This window comes from Pelophylax lessonae (genome assembly GCF_965119305.1).
Source record: "Pelophylax lessonae genome assembly, chromosome: 7".
Lineage (NCBI taxonomy): Eukaryota > Metazoa > Chordata > Amphibia > Anura > Ranidae > Pelophylax > Pelophylax lessonae.
Window position 1 is genome coordinate 285,169,403 of NC_138774.1, and position 6,222 is coordinate 285,175,624.

A 6,222-nucleotide genomic window follows, 5' to 3' on the forward strand; every position below is an offset into this window, starting at 1 on the left:
TCATCCCCGTAAATGGTCATGTTAACTTTGTACTGGTTGTATCCTGCAGGGGCACATGATGCTGACAGCATAACCCCACCGAACAATGTGCAACGCAAACGGGGGAGGCATGGCATTCTGTGGGCTTCAGCACAGAGCTCTCTGGATTCAGCTGGCAGGAAGGTTTTGTTAGGAGTGCAGCAACAGTTTAAACATCATCATACGTGTTTATATCTAAAATATAATCACCTAATCAAAGGCAGCCGGGCTCTGAGGGCTACTCTGGAATTACCTGGTCTCACAGCGGGAGGGCAACTGCCTAAAAAGGTGCTACAGAAGAGATAAAGGTCTAAGTGAGTATTTCTCAACTCTTTTCAAGTCATTGCACCCTTTAATAGTATGAAAAGTTTCAAGGTACCCCAGTCTAAAAATGGGGTCCCTCCATCACATCAGAAGCCCCTCTTTCACAGCAGAGTTCCCCATTCACATCAGAGTCCTTGGTTCCCCCCACCCTTTCCACATCATAGTCCCTCCATCACATCAGAAGCCCCTCTTTCACAGCAGAGTTCCCCATTCACATCAGAGTCCTTGGTTCCCCCCCACCCTTTCCACATCATAGTCCCTCCATCACATCAGAAGCCCCTCTTTCACAGCAGAGTTCCCCATTCACATCAGAGTCCTTGGTTCCCCCCCACCCTTTCCACATCATAGTCCCTCCATCACATCAGAAGCCCCTCTTTCACAGCAGAGTTCCCAATTCACATCAGAGTCCTTGGTTCCCCCCATCCTTTCCACATCATAGTCCCTCCATCACATCAGAAGCCCCTCTTTCACAGCAGAGTTCCCCATTCACATCAGAGTCCTTGGTTCCCCCCCACCCTTTCCACATCATAGTCCCTCCATCACATCAGAAGCCCCTCTTTCACAGCAGAGTTCCTCATTCACATCAGAGTCCTTGGTTCCCCCCACCCTTTCCACATCATAGTCCCTCCATCACATCAGAAGCCCCTCTTTCACAGCAGAGTTCACCATTCACATCAGAGTCCTTGGTTCCCCCCCACCCTTTCCACATCATAGTCCCTCCATCACAACAGAAGCCCCTCTTTCACAGCAGAGTTCCCCATTCACATAAGAGTTCTTGGTTCCCCCCCCCCACCCTTTCCACATCATAGTCCCTCCACATCAGAAGCCCCTCTTTCACAGCAGAGTTCCCCATTCACATCAGAGTCCTTGGTTCCCCCCACCCTTTCCACATTTGGTCCCTCTATCACATCAGAAGCCCCTCTTTCACAGCAGAGTCCCCCATTCACATCAGAGTCCTTAGTTCCCCCACCCTTTCCACATCATAGTCCCTCCATCACATCAGAAGCCCCTCTTTCACAGCAGAGTTCCCCATTCACATCAGAGTCTTTAGTCCCCCCCCATCCTTTCCACATCACAATCCTGAGCACCACCTTTCACAGTCACCACCTTTCACAGTCCTCAATCACTCCCTTATTACAACAGAGTCCTCCTTGCCCCCCTTATTAAATATGAGTCCTCAGCCCATCCCTCATCCTTTTAATCTTTTTACAACAATGGCTTGGGGGGGGGGGTTAATATCAGAGTCCTGAGCACCACCTTTCACATCAGAATCCGCAGTTACCTCCCTTTAACAACAGAGTCCTCAGTGCCCCCCTTATCAAATGTGAGTTCTCAGCTCATCCCTCATCCTTTTAACCTTTTTACAACAACAATAGCTTGGGGGGGGGGGTTGCATCAGTTCTGTGCGAGCACCACCTTTCACATTGGAATCCACAGTCACCTCCCCTTTAACAACAGAGTCGTTAGTGCCCCCCTTATCAAATAGGAGTTCTCAGCCCATCTGCCATCCTTTTAATCTTTTTACAACAATGGCTATGGGGGGGGGGGTACACATCAGAGTCCTGACCACCAACTTTTTACATTCCTTTTAACAACAGAGTCCTCAGTGCCCCCCTTATCAAATATGAGTTCTTAACCCACCCCCCATCTTTTTAACCTTTTTACAACAACAATGGCTTGAGGGGGGCAAGGGGGGGTTTGCATCAGTCCTAATCACCACCTTTTACATCGGAATCTGCAGTCGCCTCCCCTTTAACAACAGAGTCCTCAGTGCCCCCCTTATCAAATATGAGTTCTCATCCTCCATCCTTTTAACCTTTTTACACCGACAATTCCCCTTCCCTGTGCATGTGTTTCCTGGTACACATGCACCTATCGGTGAACCAGGGACCAGCATGGCGGGTGCCACCAGGTAAAGGGGAGGAAGATCACCAAAAGTCCATTCGCTGATCCTCCTTTCCTGCTATAGACCTGGAAGCGATTTACGAACTGTCACTTTCCCAGCCAGTGTGATCTGCACTGCATTAGTTTCATTGGAGGGCAGGTGAAACATAAGGGGTGTTTTAGATCCCTGATGTCTCATTAAAGAGAACCTGTCATCAAAAAATGCATTACCCCTATGTGATGGAAAAAAAAGTGTAAGAAATAAAGTTAAAAAATTAAAGTCTCTTTCAGAAAATAATGTTTTTGGGGTTTTAACTAATCTTCAGGCCTAAAAATATTTTTTTTAAATGTGAGAAGAAAAAAAAAAAGGCCCTCACAGCGAAAGGGTTAAATAGGAGTCCTCATTTGACCGGTCTACACCATATGATGCTGTTCAAAGATATAGGAGGCAGCGCGGCACCCCAGGGTGCTGCAGCACCATGGCTAGGAAATGCTGATGTCATTTAGCGAAAATAAGAAGTCGCTGGTAAGGCACATGTTGAATGCTGCGAAATCCATTATTCCTAAATATTTGAAATCGACTAGAATACCCACATTGAAGGAATGGGTGGGAGCTGTGAATTCAATCTACGATTTGGAAGAATTAGCTGCGGTAGCCAGGGAGAATATAAGAATATAAAAAGCTATGGGAACCATGGGCCTATTTTAGGTCTTCAGATGCATATAAGAGCTTACAGGAGGGTGGAACAAATCTGACGCTTTAGGGGTGTTTTTTTTTTTTTTTAATATTTTATGTGAATTGTTTGAGTGTTGTGAGTTTTGTTTTTTCTCTCTGTGTGTGTATTGACTAATAATAAAAAAATTTCAAATGGAAAAAAAGAAATGCTGATGTAAATTTTAACTAGCTCATGCGTGCCCATTCATGCACAAGTTCAGTTAGGTTGAATGTTTTTGGTATGCATCACTGGCCAAAGAGAATATTTTAACTGAATGCGTTTTATTTTGGAAATAATGGGCCAACACAGAATAAAGTACCATCTCAATAAAGCTGTGCTCCATGTCACGTGCATCAAAATGAGTGCCCTGTCACTGGGACAACCATACTGGCACATGAGCCACAATTGTGCCACACAGCAGATCGATCAGTGTCAGCGATATACAGGATGTATCGGCGTGCGGTAAGTAGCGATGTATGGCGTGCGTCGAGTAGAGGTGTACGGGGTGTATCAGCGTGCGGGGAGTAGCAATGTAGGGGGTGTATCGGCGTGCGTGCGGGGAGTAGCGATGTGCGGGGTGTATCGGCGTGCTGGGAGTAGCGATGTATGGGGTGTATCGGAATGCGGTGTATCGGCATGCGGGGTGTAGCGATGTATGGGGTGTATCGGCGTGCGGGGGGTAGCAATGTACGGGGTCTATCGGCGTGCGGGGGGTAGCAATGTACGGGGTCTATCGGCGTGCGGGGGGTAGCGATGTACGGGGTCTATCGGCGTGCGGGGAGTAGCGATGTACGGGGTGTATCGGCGTGCGGGGAGTAGCGATGTATGGGGTGTATCGGCGTGCGGGGGGTAGCGATGTGCGGGGGGTATCGGCGTGCGGGGGGTAGCGATGTGCGGGGGGTATCGGCGTGCGGGGGGTAGCGACGTACGGGGTGTATCGGCGTGCGGGGGGTAGCGATGTACGGGGTGTATCGGCGTGCGGGGAGTAGCGATGTACGGGGTGTATCGGCGTGCGGGGAGTAGCGATGTATGGGGTGTATCGGCGTGCGGGGGGTAGCGATGTGCGGGGGGTATCGGCGTGCGGGGGGTAGCGATGTGCGGGGGGTATCGGCGTGCGGGGGGTAGCGACGTACGGGGTGTATCGGCGTGCGGGGAGTAGCGATGTACGGGGTGTATCGGCGTGCGGGGGGTAGCGATGTACGGGGTGTATCGGCGTGCGGGGAGTAGCGATGTACGGGGTGTATCGGCGTGCGGGGGGTAGCGATGTACGGGGTGTACCGGCGTGCGGGGGGTAGCGACGTGCGGGGTGTATCGGCGTGCGGGGGGTAGCAATGTAGGGGGTGTATCAGCGTGCGGGGAGTAGCAATGTAGGGGGTGTATCAGCGTGCGGGGAGTAGCAATGTAGGGGGTGTATCAGCGTGCGGGGAGTAGCGACGTACGGGGTGTATCGGCGTGCGGGGGGTAGCGGCGTGCGGGGGGTAGCGACGTACGGGGTGTATCGGCGTGCGGGGGGTATCGAAGTACGGGGTGTATCGGCGTGCGGGGAGTAGCGGCGTACGGGGTGTATCGGCTTGCGGGGAGTAGCGACGTACGGGGTGTATCGGCGTGCGGGGGCTAGCGACGTACGGGGTGTATCGGCGTGCGGGGGGTAGCGACGTACGGGGTGTATCGGCGTGCGAGGGGGTAGCGAAGTACGGGGTGTATCGGCGTGCGGGGAGTAGCGACGTACGGGGTGTATCGGCGTGCGGGGAGTAGCGACGTACGGGGTGTATCGGCGTGCGGGGAGTAGCGACGTACGGGGTGTATCGGCGTGCGGGGTGTATCGGTGTGCGGGGGGTAGCGAGGTGCGGGGTGTATCGGCGTGCGGGGGGTAGCGACGTGCGGGGTGTATCGGCGTGTGGGGAGTAGCGACGTACGGGGTGTATCGGCGTGCGGCCAGTAGCGACGTGCGGGGTGTATCGGCGTGCGGGGAGTAGCGACGTGCGGGGTGTATCGGCGTGCGGCCAGTAGCGACGTGCGGGGTGTATCGGCGTGCGGGGAGTAGCGACGTACGGGGTGTATCGGCGTGCGGGGTGTATCGGCGTGCTGGGAGTAGCGACATACGGGGTGTATCAGCGTACGGGGAGTAGCGACATACGGGGTGTATCAGCGTACGGGGTGTATCGGCGTACGGGGTGTATCGGCGTGCGGGGAGTAGCGACGTACGGGGTGTATCGGCGTGCGGGGAGTAGCGACGTACGGGGTGTATCAGCGTACGGGGTGTATCGGCGTACGGGGTGTATCGGCGTGCAGGGAGTAGCGACTTACGGGGTGTATCGGCGTGCGGGGTGTATCGGCGTGCTGGGAGTAGCGACATACGGGGTGTATCAGCGTACGGGGAGTAGCGACATACGGGGTGTATCAGCGTACGGGGTGTATCGGCGTACGGGGTGTATCGGCGTGCGGGGAGTAGCGACGTACGGGGTGTATCGGCGTGCGGGGAGTAGCGACGTACGGGGTGTATCAGCGTACGGGGAGTAGCGACGTACGGGGTGTATCGGCGTGCAGGGAGTAGCGACTTACGGGGTGTATCGGCGTACGGGGTGTATCGGCGTACGGGGTGTATCGGCGTGCGGGGAGTAGCGACGTACGGGGTGTATCGGCGTGCAGGGAGTAGCGACGTACGGGGTGTATCGGCGTGCGGGGAGTAGCGACGTGCGGGGTGTATCGGCGTACGGGGTGTATCGGCGTACGGGGAGTAGCGACGTACGGGGTGTATCGGCGTGCAGGGAGTAGCGACTTACGGGGTGTATCGGCGTGCGGGGAGTAGCGACGTACGGGGTGTATCGGCGTGCGGGGAGTAGCGACGTACGGGGTGTATCGGCGTACGGGGTGTATCGGCGTACGGGGAGTAGCGACGTGCGGGGTGTATCGGCGTGCGGGGAGTAGCGACGTACGGGGTGTATCGGCGTGCGGGGAGTAGCGACGTACGGGGTGTATCGGCGTACGGGGTGTATCGGCGTGCGGGGAGTAGCGACGTACGGGGTGTATCGGCGTGCAGGGAGTAGCGACGTACGGGGTGTATCGGCGTACGGGGTGTATCGGCGTGCGGGGAGTAGCGACGTGCGGGGAGTAGCGACGTACGGGGTGTATCGGCGTGCGGGGAGTAGCGACGTACGGGGTGTATCGGCGTACGGGGTGTATCGGCGTGCGGGGAGTAGCGACGTGCGGGGTGTATCGGCGTGCGGGGAATAGCAGCTTGCAGGGTACAGAGGAAGGCAGACTAGTGGTTTTATGTAGA

General features: G+C 55.0%; 1 protein-coding gene across 1 annotated transcript in view; it reads left to right on the plus strand.

Moving 5' to 3' along the window:
- CENPI (centromere protein I) overlaps positions 1-6,222 on the plus strand; it is a 114,391-nt gene that overhangs the window by 107,820 nt on the left and 349 nt on the right. The gene's annotated exons all lie outside the window — the stretch shown is intronic.